Source organism: Odocoileus virginianus, chromosome 27 (genome assembly GCF_023699985.2).
Source record: "Odocoileus virginianus isolate 20LAN1187 ecotype Illinois chromosome 27, Ovbor_1.2, whole genome shotgun sequence".
Classification (NCBI taxonomy): Eukaryota; Metazoa; Chordata; class Mammalia; order Artiodactyla; family Cervidae; genus Odocoileus; species Odocoileus virginianus.
The window spans coordinates 6,455,709-6,478,252 of record NC_069700.1 but is presented as its reverse complement, the minus strand read 5'-3'; the positions used below and the strand labels follow the sequence as shown (position 1 = coordinate 6,478,252).

Below are 22,544 nucleotides of genomic sequence, written 5' to 3'. Positions count from 1 at the left end.
ATAGAAACAGATCAACAGTGGTAGACTTGAACAGCTGGATGACATTCAGGTCACTGTTACCAAGCCCAAGCTTGTTCTGCTTGCCACACAACAGACCAACAAATCTCGAGTTGTTGGAACAAGGAATAACAACTTTATAATCAGAAAGCTAGCAGGTCGAAAAGATGACAGACTAGCTTCTCAAAAAACCTTCTCTCCGTCAGAATTTGGGCTCCTTTAATATACAAGAGTGGGGGAGGGGCCCACTGTGCACCAACCAATGGCTGAGCAGGACCGTTAACGGTCGCTGGTTGACTGTTGCTCACTAACGGTTGCTTGCTTGGGGGAGGGGCCCCCTGTGGTACCAACCAGTGGCGGAGCGGCAGCTCCTACCTGCATCGCCCCTATTACACCCTGAGTAGAAAGGTGTGGGAGAAGGCAATGGCAACCCTCTCCAGTACTCTTGCCTGGAAAATCCCATGGACGGAGGAGCCTGGTGGGCTGCGGTCCATGGGGTCGAGTTGGACACGACTGAGCGACTTCACTTTCATGCACTGGAGAAGGAAATGACAACCCACTCCAGTGTTCTTGCCTGGAGAATCCCAGGGACGGGGGAGCCTGGTGGGCTGCTGTCTATGGGGTCGCACAGAGTCGGACACGACTGAAGCGACTCAGCAGCAGCAGCAAAAAGGTGTGACAAGGCTTCCCAGGTACTGCAGCGGGAAAGGGTCTGCGACCAGTGCCAGAGGCAGACAAGACTCGGGTTCAATCCCTGCCTTGGGAAGATCCCCTGGAGGAGGAAATGACAACCCACTCCAGTGTTCATGTCTGGAGAAGCCCATGGACAGAGGAGCCTGGTGGGCTACAGTCCATGGGGTTGCAAAGAGTAAAAAGCGACTGAACTCTCTGTCTCTGTCTCTCTCTCTCTCTCTCTCTCTCTCACACACACATTCTCTCTCTCTCTCTCTCTCTCTCTGAAAGGTGTGACACCAGAGAGCTGTGGAATCTGAAGAGGTACTGGGTGCCCTAGCAACGTCATCCTTTAGCTCTTCTTTTCTGCCCGCTATTGCTAGATTTTAAGTTTTTTTTTTTTTTAAGGCAAAGTTACAATTAGCTAACTATTCTCCATCATTAATTCATTAATCATGTTCATGAGATTTGACTAGCATAAATCAGGGACTTTCTTCTCAAAGTTGTCCTCTGTATTTCTTTTGTCAACTTAGAAAAAAGTGCACAGCATAAGATTTAGGCTTTATTTGGGGCAAAAATGAAGACCGTATCCTGGGAGACAGCATTTCAGAATAGCTCTGAGAACCTGCTCCAAGGAGGTAGTGGGGGGAGGTTAATAATATCTGATTTTGATGAAGGGGCGAATACATGCAATCAAGCACATATTTTTGCAGAAGGTTTCTGCTAGTCCTGAGGAACAGACGTCACCATGAAGGAATTTAATGCTTTTCTAGAGATAAGGAGATATAAGAATTGTACTCATAAAATCAGCTCCTGATAATGTCTAATTATATGAACACCTGTCCTTCAAGTTTTTCCAAAGCCCAGAGTGCCTCATTTCTGCTCTCCACCCACCCTGAACTCTCTTCAGGGGATGTTGAAGGTCAACTACAGAAGCTCATGATTTAATCGTTGTAGAGGGAAATGGCAGGTGCCCTCGTGAAAGTGAAAGTCACTCAGTCATGTCCAACTCTTTGTGACCCCATGGTCTGTCCTTGGAATTCTACAGGCCAGAATACTGGAACTGGTTGCCATTCCCTTCTCCAGGGGATTTTCCTGACTCAGGGATCAAACTGGAGTCTCCCAGCAGATTCTTTACCATCTGAGCTACCAGGGAAACCTGGCAAATACCCTTGGCAAGTACCAAGATGCAGCTGAAACGTTCCCACTCTTGCTCTTCTTCCATGAATACCACCTTTCTTGCATTTCTCCTTCCTCCTCCCCTTGGTTTCAGTTTCCCCTCTTTTGTCCTCTTACCTCAGCTCTCTTTCACCTCACATTCTTCACTAGGTATAGGATTGGCCACAAAATTCATTGGGTTTTTCTGTCAGCTCTTACTGAAAAACTCGAATGAACTTTTTTGGGCAACTCAATATTTCTTGATTTTTTTCAATTTATCTCCAAACAGAGTACTAGATTTTCTCATATTTAAAGAATGTTCAGGGCTTCCCTGGTGGCTCAGTGCTGAAGAGTCTGCCTGCCAATGCAGGAGACACAGGTTCAATTCCTCATTTGGAAAGATTCCCACATGGCACAGAGCAGCTAAACCCAAACACTACAACTATTGAGCCTGTGCTCTAGAGCCTGGAAGCCACGACCACTGAAGTCTGGAAGCCTGGACCCTGTGCTCCACAACAAGAGAAACCACCACGATGAGAGGCCTGCACATCGCCCCTAGAGAGTAGCCCCTGCTCGCCGCAACTAGAGAAAGAAGTCCGCGCATCAATGAAGACCCCACACAGCCAAAGTAAATTTTTAAAAATTACAAAAAGTGTTCACCATTCACAGCCCTTTTCTTCCTATTGCCTATCACATCTCATCCTAATCCCCACTCCTATTCTTTTTTCCCTGCCTTGTATTCCACTCAAGTCGTTCTCACTAAAATCCCCATAGAAGCAGAATTCATGGCTTGACTTTAACTCTTTCGCACTTCCATTCCATTTTGGGGGTGTTTTCCTAGGGTTGCTGCTACTACTATTGCTGCTTCCTCTGACGGGACACTCAACACCCATCACCTTCCAGCACTCTGGCTGCCCTCTTACGCTTATGTACCAGGAAGGGAAGAAGGCCTTCAAGACAGGGCTATGCATCCACGTTTCACAGTTGAAGGGAAAGTCACAGTCCTCTTAAACCTTGGTGGAGGACGATGCTCCACTCTATTTGCCTTGTTCATCCTTCTGCACACTGTGTTTCCAGTCTCTTTTAAACCACCCCTTGGACCCAGTGCCTGAATTCACCATTGAGCAGAGACCTCCCCCTCTTTCCTAGACTGGACACTGGGGGGCCAAGGTCCTGTCACTGCTGGCACTGTGGGTTGGCATGGCCTCCTGGCACCCTTAGTCATCCGATCTGGGCTTCCCACAGTTGGAAGACAGCAGGGATTGGGGTGGAAGTTGGGGAGGTGTGTGTGTGTGTGTTGGGAGGGAATGATCATGATTTAATTGCTGCCTGGAACACCCTCACTGGTGGTGGGATTGCTCTGAGTCTCTATGCAGCCTGATCTTGTTGTGCCAGGAGACCCCCCTGGGCACCATGCTGCTCTTTGCTGCACCAGCAAAGAAAACCAGAGGGGTTGATATTTCTTCTCCTTCTTAACCCACAAGGACCTGAGCCAAGAAAGTGGGGGAAAAAAACAAATTTTGAAAAAAATTTTTTTTCTCCCTGGAGACATTCATTTCACATATAAATTTTTCTGCATTTCTTAACCAAGTGGCATGTGATGTCCATTTAGAGTTGCCCCTTGCTCAGTTTGAGATCTCATGCAATTCCTGACAAAGGAGAATAAGTCTACAAACCAGATGGAGAAATCGAAAAATGCTGTCCTGAAGCCAGGGGGTGTGCTGAGCATCAGGAGAATAAAGTTTGGGACTTCCCTGGTGGTGCAGGGCTTAAGCTTCCATGCTTCCCATGCAGGGGGCATGAGCTTGATCCCTGATCAGGGAACTAAGATCCCTACATGCTGTACGTGGCCAGGAAAAATAAATAAATGCAAATAACATAAATTTCAACATAGGAGAAAACACTGAGAAGCTGCCTGTGCTATGTAATTTTGTCATGACTCCCAGAAAGACAGTAAGAGGGGTCCCGGCTGACCCATCCCACACAGTCCTCAAGAGTTCGCCCTACACTGTCCTGGCATCGGAGAAGGGAAAACAAGTTTTTTAATCCCCAAACTCCTCAAATATTGTCTTCACCTTGTTTCGGGATTTTAAAATCCTGGGTTTCAAGGTCAATAGATTAATAGTCCCAACTAATGTGCTGCAAATCTGCAATTAAAAAAAATATATCGGTCTCCTGTGACTGGCATCTACTAGCCTATCACTTGGTATCCTTCCCTGCCTTTTTTGCTGGAGATCCAAATGTTTATTTTGAATGCTGCTCAGAAAAAGAGCGACAGAAGTCGAGAATATGACTCTTACTGTCAAACATCAGTTGGTGTGAGAGCATCTGTAAATCCCTCTCAAAACAGGAAAGTGAATAAAAAGGACAGGAGTATGAGGCGTCCAAATGTATCAAGTGTAATATTGATAGAAAAAGGGATGTATGCTTCTGTTAATTGCTTGTCAAACACACTTCTCTCTCCTCCCTTTTACTCTAGCTTAATTCATGTTTATATGGTATATCTGGGACCATAATCTGACTTCTTTGCGAGTTCCAAAATATTTGTTGTCCTTATACAGGAAAGATAGCACGGGTGGGTCTGTAATTCTTGGGTCTTGGTCTTTGATAGGCAGAGAGCATGCAAAGCCATTAAACACAGCAGGATATGCAGAGACCAGGATATAAACCTAAAAGCCTTTTTTTATGGCCTGGGTTTTCTGTAACTGCCTCTTTGCCTGGGTTTCATGGAAAACTGTCTATGGGAGATGTCTTAGTAGAGAACCAAAAGCCACTGGCCCAGTGATCTGCATTATAGCAATGCTGACTGCAGCAAACTTAGAGTGGACACATATTTTAATCAACCTTGTGAGGCACTTGCTTAACCATCCACATCAACCATTCCAGCTTGATCCATCTTAAGAACACCTGCTACTGGCCGGGTCTCATTATCTGAGGGAAGGTGAAGGTCAGGGATCACGGGATGGCACTGATGGGGCTGCAGGCGGTTGGCAGACAGGATATTGCCAACTCTGCAAAGCTGGTTTTACATCAGCTCCCAAGACTTCTGGTCCTGCTGTATCATCCACATGCCCTCCACCCCCACCAGCCCAGCTCCTTGGAAGCACTGACTTTACCCGTTTCATGCACTGCTCAGTTTTCTGAAGGTTTGCTTCTAGCTTTCTTCCCCACACACGGATGCATTGTCACATTCAGTGAACGGTTTCCATTCTTCTGATTGGCTATATCACATACTCCCTCATTTTAAACCTCATACATTTCTGAATGTTTCACCTGGGGGTCATGTATGTTTTTGGTGTTCAGTCTTTAAGTCGTGTCTGACTGACTCTTTCGTGACCCCATGGACTGTAGCCCTCCAGGCTCCTCTGTCCATGGAATTTTCCAGGCAAGAACCCTGGAGGGGCTTGCCATTTCCTTCTCCAGGGGATCTTCCTGACCCAGGGATCGAACCCACATGTCCTACATTGCAGGTGGATTCTTTACCACTGAGCCACCGGGGAAGCCCAGGGGGTCCTGTATATAGCCTTTGTTTGCTTCCCCACCCACTACAGTTGGTGCACCCTCGTTCTACTTTCTGCCCAGTGTTTTCCTCTCATCATCTAATATAATGCCCAATTCCCAGGAGCACAACCAACTTGGAGGTGCCGCCGGGACCCAGATCTGCCCAGCACAGAACCTTCAGGCATTTAACTGAGTGCACCTAAGCTCCACCGCAGGTATTGGCACCGTTAAACTCAGCGGGTCCCACACTGACATCTTCTTTGGCACCCTGTATTTTCCCTAGGTTGACAGTATCTCCTAGGCAACAAAACGTGGGAGCCTTCTTAACTGCTCCATCCCTCTAAGTCTCCCACAGAAAATAAATCTCTTAACCCGATCAGTTTTTCACTTTATAACTATTTCTCACACCATCACATCTTCTGTCACCTGACCAGTCCTATCCTAGGACAGATACACTCTGGCAGGGAATATCGTACCAGCCCCACAATCACTTTGCCAGTCTCAGGCATTTTTCCCTTGCAAATTCATCTTTTGCAAAGCCAGCGGGGTGATCTATTCAAAATATTAAGCCGACTGTGTCATTCCACACCTCGGAGCATTTTGCTGGGTTTCCAGGACCTGCAGATGAATCCAGAACTCCCTAAGGTGGAACAGGTGTTCCACCTGCATCCAGCCCCATGCCCCCTCCAGCATCTGCTTCTGTATTTCATACTGAAATGACACTGGTGGTTTCTGAACTCACAGACCACGCCTTGCTTTCCTGTGTTTGCTCACACTATTCATCTGCATGCAAGGTTTTCTTCCTTATTCTCCTCATCCTTTAAGAGAGGCTTCAAGTCCTACCTCCCTGGGAAGTCTACACAATTTCACCCTCGCTGCTGCTCACATCCACTGTGGTAGGTGACGGGCTCTCTTGCATGCGTGCCTGCTAAGTCGCTTCAGTCGTGTCTGATTCTGTGCTACCCTGTGGGCCGTAGCCCACCAGGCTCCCCTCTCCATGGGATTCTCCAGGCAAGAATGCTGCAGTGTTAGCTATGCCCTCCTCCAGAGGCTCTTCCCAACCCAGAATCAGAGCCTCTTGTGTCTCCTGCATTGGCAGGCAAGTTCTTTACCACTAGCGCCACCTGGGAAGCCCTGCGAGATTTCTGGGGTTCCCATAACTTGTTTTCTCCCCTCTACTTACACTGACAGTAAGGCCTTGGGCCGTTCATGTCTCTCCTCCACTAGGCTTTGAGTTCCCTGAGGTCAGATTCTGTTACTTTGTACTACCAAGCACAGTGCCTAAAGGAGCATGCTTTCCGCTACTGATTGTTGAAAGACCAACTTACTCAGTATCTCTAACTTCGAGTTTTCCTGGGTAAATCAAGATGTAGGAAAGAATAGGAAAGACAGAAAAGAATTATGTCACTGGAACAGTCTCTTTCTGCCTGACCCACAGCAAGCCAAAATGCTGAGACCCCGAGGCTTACAGCAAAGAGCTTGATTCCTAAGGCAGCTAAGCTAGAAGACTTAGCTTATTACTTACCTCATTCTCATTACTTAGGAGAACATTCCTCCAATCCACTTTGTGGAAGGTAAGGGGCTGAGGGTATTTATGAATAATAAAGGAGCAGGGCAGTCTCAGATGTGGACAGCTTGGGGAACGTGGGGAGCATGAGGAAGTGTGATGGCAAAAAGGTGTGGTCATCCTAGTTCCATGCAGGCATAATTGGGCCACGAACCTCTCCGCGTTCTTAGGGTGGAGTTTTCAGCCCTCTGATGGAGAAAACCTGACCTTCACGTGTGCCTGGTTGGAGAGTCTGTGATCCTATCCAGTCTGAACCAGCTCAGCCTGAACTAGATGCAGCTGACTCCAAGTTCTTAGAAAACACTTGGGGAAAACATGCCATTTGAAGGGCATGCGAGTTTTAAAAACGACCTTGATTACTCAGGTGAAATGGATTTGACTAATAATTACCCACGGTTTCAAGAATGCATCATTTATATTTTGCTACACCTGACTGTAAGTGTAATTGCTTAAGAGAAACAGAAGTGAGGGGGTACCACAAGTTTGAAATCAGGAGGAAAGGGGATGACAGAGGATGAGATGGTTGGATGGCATCACCAACTGGATGGACGTGAGTTTGAGGAAGATCTGGGAGTTGGTGATGGACAGGGAAGCCTGGCATGCTGCAGTCTATGGGGTCACAACAAGTCAGACACGACTGAGTGGCTGAACTAAACACAAGCAGGGGACTGAAAGTAGCAGGGATGGGAGATGGGCAGGAGAGAGGTCAGGAAAAGCACTAGGAGGACCTGACATTTAAGTGGGGGCCTGAGGAAAGAGAGCAAGAGGTCTGGCTAGTAAAAATGGGCTCTGGAGCACCGTCTAAGGGGTCCTATGTTGTTTATAATAAAACAAACAGTGTTACAAACATAGTTAAATAAAAAAAAAACCAACAACAAAACCCACTGACTCCTTTGCTTATTCCAGCAGTGGTCACGTATCAGCCAGTGAAGTACTGGGTTCTTATCTAGGGCAGGCAATTTAGAGGGGGAATTACTGTGAAAGGAGAGAGAAAGTGGTAGCAAAGTGCCCTAGGAAGAGATTCACACTCTTAGATGGAAGGCTGTCCCTACCAGTCATTGCTAGGTAGGGAACGAGCTCGCTCACTTCAGGCCATAAGCCAGGCCTGCTTACTCTCTGGATGGTGTCAGTGACTCAACACCTTGGAATAAGCAAGGAGCCACCACCCATCAAAAGTGCAAAATGAGATCCTCTCCAGGTAACCTACGCAGTCCTCTCATAGCCCATGGACCCCGAGGCCATCAGCTCCCCTGGCTTGGTTTTGTTAAGGAGAAGTTTTCCAAAAGCAGACGTCATTGGTGAGAAAGGGAAATCTTATTCCAAGCAAGGAATGTCAGGGAGCTTGAAACTGGAAGAAGGCAGGTAACAAGCCATTTAGTCTGTGGAGCGTAAGAATCATGGGAGATGCCACTGAAACGTTATGGTAAGTGGGCTGGTATGATACTTGAACTCTGGGTTTTTCCTCTGATGCTATGTGTGGGTAAAAGCTGTCTGGGTAAAAGGCCGGACCTGGGAGCTGAAGTCTCACTGCAGTTGAGTCAGATAAGGACATGGCTATCATCACCAATAAAGCAATCTATGCCACAGGTTGGTACGTGCTGGCCCAGCACTGCTATCGGTGCCCCTCTGCACGTTCGCCACTGTGGTCCCTGCTGCCACCACCAGAGGTGCCTTGTGTTGGCATCTTTTCATCTTTAGCGCCTCACTCCTGCTTGAGTGGGTGCCTTTGATGGTTCAAGCTTTGGGTATGTGACAAGTTTTCTGCCAAGGGAACCTGGCAAAACAAACATTGCCTGTTTTCCACATTTACTTTGCCTCTCAGCTTATCTGGTGGGGGTTTCCCCAAATACAGATGGAACTAGGCAGCTTAAAAAATTTTTTTAAAGACAAATTCCAACATGCTATTATTTAAATCAAACTTTTCAGTTGTAATTATTCATTTCCTTACTAAAGTAAGATTAGAATTGGAAGTCATACATATCAATTACACATTAACTCAATAATATTACAAGCTAATTCTAGTTTTACAGTCAAGGCAATTGCTAACCTCAGAATAGATTTTTTTTTTCCCCTTACAAATTTTCACTTAAAAATCAGTTTGGAGCTCTTATTTTCCCCAAAGAAATAATTTTTTTCATATATAGTTTTCTGGGCCAGGAAACAGACTTCAGTTTAACTCTGCATGTATCAATGGTAACAAAGAGGGAGGGATGTCCACTTACATGTTCACTGTTTTTTCAAATGCATGTTTCATTCTCTTTTGCAATAGCTTCTGAATGCATTTTATGCAATATGACAGGGGCTAGAATCCCCAACTTCATTGCATGTTCCAAAATACTTGTCTTTATACAGAAAGACAGCTTGGCAGGGTCTGTAATTCTTGGGTCATACTTTTTTTCTTTGGAGGACTATAGGGCAAAACTCCTATTCTAACCCTGTAGTAAGGTTTGAGACCAGTCTGATTCTTTTTCTCTTAACATTTTTACTTGCATGTTAAAAGATTCTTTACCTTTGAGGTCCAGTAATGTTACCAATTGCTTATCCAGTGTTGGCTACATCAACTTTCTTCCTTCACCCTCAAATTACCTTCCACGTTTTCCTCTTCAGAAGGAAAAGCGAAGCTAAGTTGTGGGTATCCAGCCCCATCCCCTCGTACCTACTCTTGGACCTTGTCCGTTTAGTTATGCTCACCTGACTTGTCCATTTCCTCTTCTCTGTGGGGGCCCCTTTCTCCTGAGTCATCAGGCTATCTTCTCCACATCATTAAAAATGACATTTTCTCTGACCCCGATAAACCTGCAAGCTTCTGCCTTTCCCCTCCCTTTGCATCACCACCAAACTCATTAGAGGAAAAATGTACAATCATTATGTAAGTAATGAGACCTTGCAACTCATTTATATAACCCATAAATGACGAACATATGAAGAAGGGGAAAACCCAGTATGTTGCAGAGGGAGGACTGTTTTGCTTCAGAAGCATCCTTCAGCGTTTACATTTGTGAAATCTGTTGGAAGACATGGAAGGCAACTCAGAAAATAACCAGCAAAATTAAGGCCGCAAAACACCTTACGTTCTACTTTTACACTTTCTCTCCTGCATGACTGAAAATTTCTTCATTAAACTGGAGATTCCTTATTCAGGATTCCCCAAGCTCCTAACACACTGCTTGCTCTACTTGTGTGAGATTTTGTGTCTGAATTGTCACAGATATTTATTCAAAATTCAGACCTACCCCAGAATTCTCTGTGGCCAATCCACTTCAATTAGCTTGAAGTTAGCTGACCTGCTAGGTCAAGAATAAACAATGAGCATATGAGGAAGGAAAAAAGCAATATATTGTGGAGGAAAGCCCTGCTTTGCTACAAAAACATCCTCCAGTAAATTACATTTGTAAAATCTGTTGGGGAATATGGAATATAAATGAAAAAATAAGCAGTTATTTATTTGGAGTTATCCAACTCCATTCCGTCCCATCTCCGCTTGCTTTTCCACTTTCCTCTTCCGGGGCAAGTGGACTCCCAAGGCTTTTGCTGTCACGTTGTTCCAGGCAGGCGACTCCCAGAGTCCTATCGCTGGCCTTTCACACAACACCTTCTCTATTTTTCAGTCTGATATCCTTATCTGGGGGTCCTAAATTTGAATATGTCAAAATTTCAACCTCAAACTCATCAAAACCAGTTTCTAACTTCCTTTTTTTTTCTTTTAAAAATATACTTTTAGGTGAAATATAGTTGAATTAACATGTTGTGTTAATTACTGTTGTACAGGAAAGTGACTCAATTATACATACATGTATATCTCTACCTATATATGTATATGTGATTTTTCTTTCTTTGGGGGCTTTCCAGATGGCGCAGTGGTAAACAAACCCACCTGCCAATGCAGGAGATGAAGGAGATGCAGGTTCGACCCCTGGCTCAGGAAGATTCCCTGGAATAGGAAATGGCAACCCACTCCAGTATTCTTGCCTGGGAAATACCATGGACAGAGGAACCTGGTGGGCTACATTCCCTGAGGTCGCAGAGTTGGACATGACTGAGCATGCAGGCCCTACATCTTTGTCCATTCATCTGTTGTCTATCTCCTTCCTGACTCCTCTATTTTCATGACCATTTTTACTGGCCTCATGATTACTCAAGCTCCTGCCTTCTTTCAACGTGTCTCTCAATACAATCACTTGCCAGGTTATTTTCTTCCACTTTTGTAATAGCCCTCAAATCACTTTCCTCCCTCCTACTCTCAATAGACATCATGAGGCTGTAGGTCCTTTTTCTCCTTGGCTTAGATATTAAAGCAGCATCTCCTGTCAATCCATCTTCCCAACATTACATATACATTTGCTGTCAGAATAATCTTCTCAAAAACACTGTGGTTCTCTATTGCCACCAAATGAAAAAGAGAGAGAAAGAAAAAAAGTAGAAAACAAAAGCAGCAACAAAATGAAGTCGTCCTCTGGTTTCTAAGGGGTTCTTCAATATATTATTATATTCTATCATGCACTCTAAACCAAACTACATTCAGTGCTCCTGCTCCCCCCCTGAGCAAGAGTCCGTGTCAGGAACGCATTCTATAGAGTGTTTAGGGAGAAAAGGCTCGCCAGTGCTCAAGACTAACATCACCTCCTTATCAAAACCTTTCTTGATCTCCCCAGCTGGATGTGTGAGCTTTCCCTTTGAGCTGTCTTAGAACATTATCAGGACTCTTCTTGTGACGTTCATCTGTTCAAAATATATTCTGATAATGAAAGGAACTGTGATATCTCCCACAGGGGACTGCTATTACTGAACCCAGGAGTCACGTCTGATATATGCCTACATCGGCCATGATACTTCTCCCTGAGTACATGTATGTGTCTGATAGAACCAAAATGAGCAAACACACGTCCCTCTTCAAACCATTGTTTTTAAAGAATCAAAAGTACGACATAGTCAAGGTCATTTTAAAAAAGATTGTTACCTAGTATTATAAAGAGATTGCGCCGCACACAGTTTCCTGTGAGAGTTACACCTGGACTATTTAAAGATATTTTTTGTTTGTTTCTGTCTTCTCTGCGTGAATTGTGAAATCAAAAAGACAGGTGGAATGGAGGAAGCCTAAGCAAGCTAACTCAGCCAACACTGGTAGCTGTCTGTCACTGGAGCTTGTTGCCTTGGAAGAGGAAGTTGTTTTTCTGCATTGCACCAGAAAAAAAGCAATGCAAACATACTTGATGGGAGGGCTATCCCAGACGTAGGAAACTACTAGAGGGAATATTTTTCCTTTGCATCCTTTCCTGATGGTCCTAAGAATAATGAGATCATTTGAAAAGAGAATGAAAGAAAAATTTCTGTAATTATTTGAAAATAAAATATTTTAGAAATGTCTATTCAGTTGCTGACAAGGATAGCAATGAAATTCATTAATATTTAGTTATCCCAAACACAAGACATACTTGTCAAGTTTTCAGAGAATGAACCTCAGCTTTCATTTTAGTAAGGTTAGAGTACAATTTGGACAAACCAACAGTTTTCCAATAAATACAATAAAGCTTCAAATGCCTCTCTTTGTTGTTCAGTTGCCAAGTGTTCAGTTGTGAACCTGTGGACTGCAGCACACCAGGGTTCCCTGTCCTTGGTTATCTCCCAGAGTTTGCTCAAATGCCATGTCCATTGAGTCAGTGATGTCATCCAACCATCTCATCCTCTGTCAACCCCTTCTCCTGCCTTCAATCTTTACCAGCATCAGGGTCTTTTCCAATGAGTCAGCTCTTCGCATCAGGTGGCCAAAATATTGGATCTTCAGCTTCAATATCAGTCCTTCCAATGAATATTCAGGGTTGATTTGCTTTAGGGTTGTCTCTTTATAATTTTTATGTGCAGTCTTTCGGATTCTCAAGTAGATATAGGCTATTTGTACACTTAGTCATGGGCTTCTAACATAAATTAGGTTAAAACTCCATTGAAAAGAATTTGCTTTTTTTGACACAACACTTTAGTTTTATAACAAGTAGAACATTTTTGAACATTTCAACTTTTTGAAAAAATTGAAAGAATTTTCAACAAATGCTGATAGGCATCAAGACTCTACCATTAACTGTTATTATATTCACTTTATCACCTATCCATTATTCTGAAAAATGGATCCTTGGAAGAAAAGCTGTGACAAACTTAGCATATTAAAAAACAGAGACATTATTTTGCCAACAAAGGTCCATATAATCAAAGCTATGATTTTTATAGTATTCATGTATGGATGTGACAGTTGGAGCATAAAGAAGGCTGAATACCAAATAATTGATGCTTTTCAACTGTGGTGTTGGAGAAGACTCTTGAGAGTCCCTTGGACTGCAAGGAGATCCAACCAGTCCATCCTAAAGGAAGTCAGTCATGAATATTCATTGGAAGGACTGATGCTGAAGCTCCAATACTTTGGTCACCTGATGTGAAAGGCTGACTCATTGGAAAAGACCCTGATGCTGGGAAAGATTGAAGGCAGAAGGGGATGACAGAGGATGAGATGGTTGGATGGCATCACCGAATCAATGGACATGGAGTTTGAGCAAGCTGTGGGAGATGATGAAGGACAGGGAAGCCTGATGTGCTACAGTCCATGGGGTTGCAAAGAGTTGGACACAACTGAGCAACTGAACAACAATCCATTCTCCTAACCTTCTAGAATTCCCACCCCCCATAGAAAACTCCTTCATGCCTTTTCTTGTGCATCCCACCCGCTCTTCACAAAGGCAGACTTTAGAATTTCACCCACCTTAGATTTAAAATTCACATTTAAATGTCTCTTAAGGACTTCTTGACTGCTTACATCATTTTGAAGTAGTTAGAAATTCACATGAGCCCTTTAATTTTAAAGTTAATCTGTGTAATGAATATTCTGCTTTCTAGACAAAAAAAAAAAAAAAAATCAGAACCCACATTCCATGAAGAATCATATCTTTAGATAGAACATGTCTGGGTGGCATTTAGAATCATCCTTTTGGGTGAGTTCATCTCTTTAGAGGTCAGGTCTTCATTTGTTAAATGGAGTTATAAATACCAACTCTATACTCACCTCAGAACCGTTGTGAAGGTGAGAAGAAGAAGCAGTTAAAATTTCCATAGAGAGGTACAACATTCATACCTGTGTAATCAGGCAAGTTGTACTTTGCAGGTGCAGCTTTGGAGATCCATGCTTTTCTAAATAAACATTACAAGCCTCATTTCTGGGAAAATTTGGTAGAATCCCATCATTGGCTCAATGTGCTGTAGTTCCATTTTTCTCATTAAAGACATTCAAATTCTCACACTGACAAAGCATGTCACTATTTTCGGCAGTGACCTGTAATAATAATATGCTTATTTTTAGTGCACTCTACTAATTCAAATCAATTTTATTTTTTATTGTTAATTAGATGGGGATTTAAGAATAAAAGAATGCTAAGGCCTTTTCCCTATATCCTAGTTACAGGCCATTTTTGAATTCTTGCTTCAATGACAACAAAAAGAATTGACAGCTGATCCTTGTGATTCAAAGCAATTTCCACCCCACTAAATTATTCTGGATGTCAAGCACATGAAGCATTTCAGATAGAAGTTGTTAGAAAATGAGTAATATAACCATTTTGTGTAAATATCTAAATAAATAGCTTTGATGAATTTTTTATTTCTCAAGTGAATATTCTGTTGGAGGTACATATCTATGTATAATTAGGAATTCTACAGCAGTGATTTCAATCTTGAGATCCTCAATATGAAAGTTAAATTAACTCAGATTAAAACTTAATGAATTTTACTGTTTGAAGGTCATAGTGTTCATTAGGATGGAGAAATTGAAAACAACCTAAATATCCAGCTTTGGAGAAGGATGAAGTAATTTATGGCATGTGACACAAGAGGATATTCTATTGCCAGCACATTCAGAGTTACCAACCTATGTGTAATTTTCTTATAAGTTAGCATAGAAAAAGATAGGTGATATGCATCATAATATTAATACTGGTTAGGGCAGGATCATGGTATTATGATGTATTAAGATTTGATGATCAAATTTCTTTCTTAAACTGGAAACAGTGACAGACTTTTTTGGGCTCCAAAATCACTGCAGATGGTGACTGCAGCCATAAAATTAAAGGATGCTTGCTCTTTGGAAGAAAAGTTATGACCAACCTAGACAGCATATTAAAAAGCAGAAACATTACTTTGCCAATAAAGGTCTGTCTAGTCAAGGCTATGCTTTTTACCAGTAGTCATGTATGGATGTGAGAGTTGGGTTATAAATAAAGCTGAAAGCTGAAGAATTGATGCTTTTGAACTGTGGTGTTGGAGAAGACTCTTGAGAGTCCCTTGGACTGCAAGGAGATCCAACCAGTCCATCCTAAAGGAAATCAGTCATGAATATTCATTGGAAGGACGCTGAAACTGAAGCTCTAATACTTAGGCCACCTGATGTGAAGAACTGACTCATTGGAAAAGACCCTGATGCTGGGAAAGATTGAAGGCAGGAGAAGGGGTTGACAGAGGATGAGATGGTTGGATGACATCACTGACTCAATGGACATGGCATTTGAGCAAACTCTGGGAGATAACAAAGGACAGGGAACCCTGGTGTGCTGCAGTCCATAGGGTCGCAACTGAACACTTGGCAACTGAACAACAAAGAGAGGCATTTGAAGCTTTATTTATTGGAAAAATGTTGGTTTGTCCAAATTGTACTCTAACCTTACTAAAATGAAAGCTGAGGTTCGTTCAGGGTGAAAAGTCCCTGATGCTGGGAAAGATTGAAGGCAGGAGGAGAAGGGGACAACAGAGGATGAAATGATTGGATGGCTTCACCAACTCAATGGATATGAGTTTGAGTAAACTCCGGGAGCTGGTGATGGACAGGAAGGCCTGGCGTGCTGCAGTCCATTGGGTCGCAAAGAGTCAGACACGACTGAGCGACTGAACTGAACTGAACTGAAGATGTTTGATGATCAAATTTCTTTCTTAAACTACTTTTATTTCTCTCAAGTTAACTACAATGCTTGCAATAAACTGTGCTTTGTACTAGAAATATTCCAGTATTTTTTTCTTAAAGTATGAGTTCTTATTTAAAAATACAAACATTATAGACATGCATAACTTAGAAAATAAAAAATCTTATAATCTGGTATTTCAGAGGCAATGGCTTTTTTTAATATATACACACACACACACACACACACACACACACACATCACATCACATAAAGGTTAAGAGTATGGAATTAGTCATACCTGAGTTTGATTCCAACTAGACTCGATGGACATGAGTTTGAGTAAATTCCGGGAGTTTGTGATGGACAGGGAGGCCTGGAGTGCTGTGATTCATGGGGTGGCAAAGAGTCAGACACGACTGAGTGACTGAACTGAACTGATGCTGTGTGGTCTTAGAAAAATTATGTAATCACTTTAGGACTTATTTTTTTCATGTGTGAAATAAAGACAATGATAGTAAAACATTTCATAAAGTGCCTAACATTATTTATTTACTAAAAATTAGTTTGCATATACATATATACATTTTTAAAATAGAGATGGAATAGTTTACATGCTTTTTTTTTTTTAATCTTCTTTTCCTATACAATATATCTTGGACATCAGTTCAGTTCAGTTGCTCAGTCATGTCTGACTCTTTGCGACCCCATGGACTGCAGCACGCCAGGGCTTCCCTGTCTACCACTATCTCCCGAAGCTTGCTCAGACTCATGTCCCTCCAGCCATCTCATCCTCTGTCATCCCCTTCTCCTCCTGACCTCAGTCTTTCCCAGCATCAGGGTCTTTTCCAATGAGTCTACTCTTCATCAGGCTAAAATACTGAAACTTCAGCTAGAGGTAGAGGTGGAGGAGAAGATAAAAGAAAATCAAATCGAAAAGCAAAATCAGGTCAGAGAGGAGGGAGAATGGTGAACAGGAATCAAAAGACTTCATGTAAATCCTGGATTTACCTTTAATTAGCATTGGCCTTGGGCTGATCTGTCACATTCTGTCTCAATTTTCTTTCAGCTTTAAGATCCTGTAATTTATTCTCTATTGGGTTAAAAACCTAGGATTTATGTATTTATGATTACTTATTGTTATTTTTAAATGTGCCTGGCACTTCTTAGAAATCCCCACTCTGAAGCGGTAACACAGAACTTCAAGTAAGGTGGTCTTTAGTTTCTGATTTCTCATGTAAATATTACAGTCTTTAGACATCCTAACTAGAGCTGGCTGTTTGCGTCTCCGATTGGAACTTGGTATGTTCTGGAGCATGGATTTGTCCAGGGCATGGTTTGCAGCAAGGAGTTTGGGTTAGTTCTTGCTATAACTCACCTCCTTCTCAGCCCCTCATTTCTCCTCTGGAATGTGGATCTTTTCCATTTAACCTTCTATGATTCTCTAACCTCCATGTGGTTTCACATTTGATCAATCAGCAGAGAGAATCAGGAACATAGCATTCTCCAGGTCAGTGATTCTCAAGCTTCAATGCATCTAAAAATCACCTGAGATCTTTATAACAGCAGGTCTGAAGTGGGACCCATACCTCTGCATTTCTAATAAGCCTCAGGTAAGAACTAGGCTGCTGTTTCACAAACCACAGTTCAAGTAATAAGGAGCTAAGTCAGTCTAGAAAAGAAGTGAGAACAAGGTGTTCCTTAAGCAGAGCAGCCTACCAGGGCATTCTTGCCACAACTGGTCAGATTCAACTAACTGAGCAGCAACAGGTCGAAAGCATAATCAGTTCCTTTCTTGTCCTTCACCTTGCCCTGGAGCATTTTTCCCTTTCCCAGGCAAAATGACTCAATACTCAAAGGCTCCTCCTGCTGTCTTAAATCTCAAGGTGGGTAATCAAGAATGAGGTTTTAAGCAATCAGCAATAGAGAGGAAAAAATAGAGGAAAGAAACGAAACACCCACACATTGAGAACAGAGAAGTCAGGAAATCACTCTGAGAGACACAAAAAAATTGTATTCTTTGCTTCTACAATCCCCAAATTTTAATTTTTTAATTTCTCCCCAAATGTAGTTAAATTAATAACATGCTTATCATTAATAATTTGACCAGCAATGAAAACAATAATGTAAAAATTACCTAAAATCCTTATTTTCACATACAACTACTGCTAATATATTGGAAAACATAGAAACTTCTATGTTGGTGTGACTGTACACACACACACACACCCTGTTAAATTTTACATAATTAAATGCATTTTTCACATTGTATTACAAACTGTCTATTTTTACAAAATAAGTTTACCTATTAATGTCTTACTGCTAGTAGTTTATTGAATACACTTGAAGTATAACATTGGGTAAATTTAAGCTGAACACATATTACTTTGATATTTATATATTATAATAATTACTGATGTAGCAATATTTATCATATTACATAATTATAGTACAGTATTATTATTTGTATTTGTACCCCTAATACCATCACTTTTACTACTGTCTCCCTCCACTCACCATCCCCTAGTCACCACCATGTGACTCTCTGTTTTTCACAGGTTTAACTTTTTGATATTACACATATAAGTGATATCATACAGTACTTGTCTTTCTCTATCTGAATTATCTTGTTTAGCATAATGTGCACAAGCTTAATCTGTGATGTGGCAAATGGGAGAATATCTTCCTTTCTCAAGGCTGAATGATATTCCATTGTATATACATTCCACATCTTTTTTTATCCATTGATTCACTGATAGATTTGGGTTGTTTCATATTTTGCCTATTGTGAATAATGTGATAAACATAGGTGTGTATATATCTCATCAAAATCCTGTTTCCATTTGCTTTGTGTGTGTATATATATATACACCCAGAAGTGGAATTGCTGAATAGTATAGTAGATCTATTTTTATTTTTTGAGGGACCTTCACATTATTTTCCATAGTGGTTGGGCCAAGTTACATCCCCACCAGTAATGTTTAAGGGTGTCTGTTTGATCATGTCCTCGACAAGGACCTGCTGTCTCTTTTCTTGATAATAGTCATCCTAATAGTCAGCAGTAATACTTTAAATCAGTTCAGTTCAGTTGCTCAGTCATGTCCAGCCCCTTGCGACCCCATGGACTGCAGCATGCCAGGCTTCCTGGAGCTTGCTCAAACTTATGTCCGTTGAGTTGGTGATGCTCTCCAAACATCTCACACTCTGTCGTCTCCTTCTTCTCCTGCCTTCAATCTTTCTTTAAATAGCTGTTTTAAATAGTTGTTTAGTACTTTAAATAGCTGTTTTAAAATTCCTAGTATTGGTGCAAGAGAAGCATTTTTTTAAATTAGGAGATATTGAATATTTTATTAATGTTATAACTTACTAACTACATATGTTCAAACAATATCGATCATCACAGAGCAGAGAGCAAACTATCACTCCAAATTTGACTGTCTGGAGTACCTTCTCAATATTAGGTGAGGAGCATTCCTGAACATTTTTCTATGTGTATACACACAGTTTAAAACATTGCCAAATAAAAAAATAACTTTTATAAAAATGAGATTATGGTATGTATACTGTTTAGTATGAGAACATTTCAAGTTGAATTATAATGTAATAGGGGTGAAACAAACTGAAGTCAAAGTTTATGGAACCAATACTATAAACTCTGATTTCACAACCCATTGTAATATTCTTGCCTGGGAAATCCCATGGACAGAGGAGCCTGGTGAGATATAGTTCATGTGGTCAAAAAAGAGTTGGACATAAATTATTGGCTAAACAACAATCCAGGATCTGCTACTTAACTTTCTACAGGAACTTGGGCAAGTTACATAATATTTCTGTGTCTCAGATTTCTGATCTGTAAAGCAGGACTTATAGTCCCCAAATCATATGATGTTATCAGGATAAAAAGAGATAATATAAATAAAACATTTTTAATGGTTTCTAGAATATAGTGATTCACAAATATCAGTTATTTTTATATTAGCTCAACTACATAGGTTTATTTTATGAAAAACTAGTTATGAAAAATATCAGAGAGAGTAATCATGTTTTTGGGTTAGGTCCATTTTTGAAAAAAAAAAAAAAATTCATAGCTTTTTCCTATGAAAAGTGGAGAAATGTATCATTTTTTTCTCCCTCCTTCCAATCACATTCTGACCTCCATATTATTATAGTTATTTAGCTAATAGTTTTAACATCTGGATTCTGCTCTACACCCATAACTCTAATAGTTGTCTCTCTTTCTGAGAACTTTATTTTGATTCATCTTCTGATTGCATGAATTTCACTTCAGAGTAATTGCTTTTAGCAAAGTCCTATAGGTCCACTGCCCCCTTATGAAAATTAGCTGCTCAGTCATGTCCAACTCTTGTGACCCCATGGACTATAGCCCGCCAGGCTCCTCTGTCCATGGAATTCTCCAGGCAAGAAATACTGGAGTGGGTAGCCATTCTCCTTTCTAGGGGATCTTGCCGACCCAGGGATCAAACCTGGTTCTCCTGCTTTGTAGGTGGATTCTATACTGTCTGTAAGAATGCCCATCTCTTAGTTTAATTCTTGAGCAAAAATGTAGGCTGAGTATTATATTCTTCAGTAATACTTTTCCTCTGATTTTTAAAAAAAATTTTATTTATTTATTTAGGCTGTGCTGGGTTTTCGCTGCTTTGCTCGGGCTTTCTCTAATTGTGGCAAGTGGGGGCTACTGTTCCTTGTGGTGTTAGGGCTTCTCATTGGGGTGACCTCACTTGTGGAGCACAGACTCTAGGGTGCACGGGCTTCAGTAGTTGGGGCGGGTGGGGTCAGTAGTTGTGGCCACAGACTCTAGAGCACAGGCCCAGTAGTTGTGGTACATAGACTTGGTTGCCATGCGGCATGTGGGATCTTCCCGGATCAGGGATCCAACCCGTGTCCCCTGCATTGGCAGCCAGATTCTTGTCTCCTGTGCCACCAGGGAAGTCCTCTGATTTTTGTAAATGTTTTTATATCATCCTCTGGAATTTAACAGCAGTTAAGCCAACAGCTTCCATCTTCCTGGACAGTTTTTATGTTTTAAACATACACACTTTTTCTTGAATCCATTGTTACTGGGTGTTCCTATTACATGCAGACAAAACTGTCCTGTACAAGGTTAAATCAGTTTCTCTATCCACCAGCATTTTATGAGTGCCCATTTCCCCACACTATTGCTGACATGGAATATTTTCAGTCTTTTAAACGTTTCTCAACCTAGAGGACAAAATTGGTATCTCATTGTTTTAAACTTTATTTTTATTGTTGGTGAGGTTGATCCACTTTGCATATGCTCATATCATTTTTTGTTTTTGACTTAATAATTGATATCTATTCAAACTCCAGTAGATAGTGAAGGACAGGGAAGCCTGACATGCTGCAGTCCATGGGGTTGTAAAGAGTTGTCCGTGACTGAGCAACTAAACAGAGACAACCATCAATTACATATTTTCTATTGGGTTGTCTTTAGGGCCTAGCAAACACTAGGATTTTCGAGAGCAGGCTATATTGGTTCTTTTTCTCTTTTTGTGTTTCTTCTGGCTGTAGCAAGCATATGGTAATTCCGGTGTTCATTAACACCTTTACCAGACAGTAGATTGAAGGAAGAGAAGATGAACTCCAGTCCATCCATCTGTGGTCTTGTTGCACGAATCTCACCACCCTCGCATGCACTGCTAGAGAACTTTTTGAATTCATAGTGCAAAGTAGAATTGCTTCTCAAATAGTCCTGAAAAATGGTTCTTATGCAATCCGAGTCTAATAATGCTCAAGTGAAAAAAGTAGAGACCAAAAGTGAAATAACATATCCCTCACACCGAGTAAACACAGGGCATGTGTGTGCTTGTTACAGCTACAGGCATGTTTGAAAACAATACATATTTAAAATTTTTGCTGCTTTCTAGTACTATGTGCAGTGGACAATATGTTTGATGCTAATGAATATATACAGGCTTTGTCATTCAGTTGCTAACTCATGTCCGACTCCTTGTGACCCCATGGACTGTAGCACACCAGGCCCCTTTGTCCTCCACTATCCCCCTGAGTTTGATTGAATTCATGCCCGTTGAGTCAGTGATGCTATCTAACCACCTCATTCTCTGCCACCCCCATCTGTTTTTGCCTTCAATCTTTCCAAGCATCAGGGTCTTTTCCAGTGAGTTGGCTCTTGGCATCAAGTGGCCAAAGTATTGGAGCTTCACCTTCAGCGTCAATCCTTCTAATGAATATTCAGGATTGATTTCCTTTAAGATTGACTGGTTTGATCTCCTTGCAGTCCAAGGGACTCTCAAGAGTCTTCTCTAGCACCGCAGTTTGAAAGCAATAATTCTTTGGCACTCAGCCTTCTTTATGGACCAACTCTCACAAAGTAATAAACATGGTTCTTTGTATTCTAAAGTTCCTATTTATAGTCTAATTTCCTTATTCATGGCCTCTTTCCCCTCCAGCCTTAGCAAGACCTAGTTAATTCAATTTTCAGAGCAAAAAGATACACCTCTTTTCTTCAAGCTGTTATATCTTTTTATTTTTATTATGTTGAACCAGGGGAGGCACTCAGTACTTCAGAGTCTGGGAGGCGGTCTTTTCATTTATAGAGAAAACCAAAAAAAGTGAAGTTTTATTCTTTTTTAATTTTGGTATTTAAATTTGTGATAAAGATGGCTATTCATAGGCCATTTTGGCTTTAGAAACTGTGGATTTTTCTATTATGTAAGTTTTCAA

The 22,544-nt window shown here is 41.5% G+C and overlaps 1 long non-coding RNA gene across 1 annotated transcript in view; it reads left to right on the top strand.

Moving 5' to 3' along the window:
* The window catches only part of LOC139031611 (uncharacterized), a 36,347-nt gene extending 23,829 nt beyond the window's left edge, over window positions 1–12,518 (top strand). Inside the window, exon 3 of the long non-coding RNA XR_011484117.1 lies at window positions 10,745–12,518. This is a non-coding gene — a long non-coding RNA (uncharacterized lncRNA). The remainder of the gene's footprint in view (window positions 1–10,744) is intronic.
* The last annotated feature ends 10,026 nt before the right edge of the window (window positions 12,519–22,544 follow it).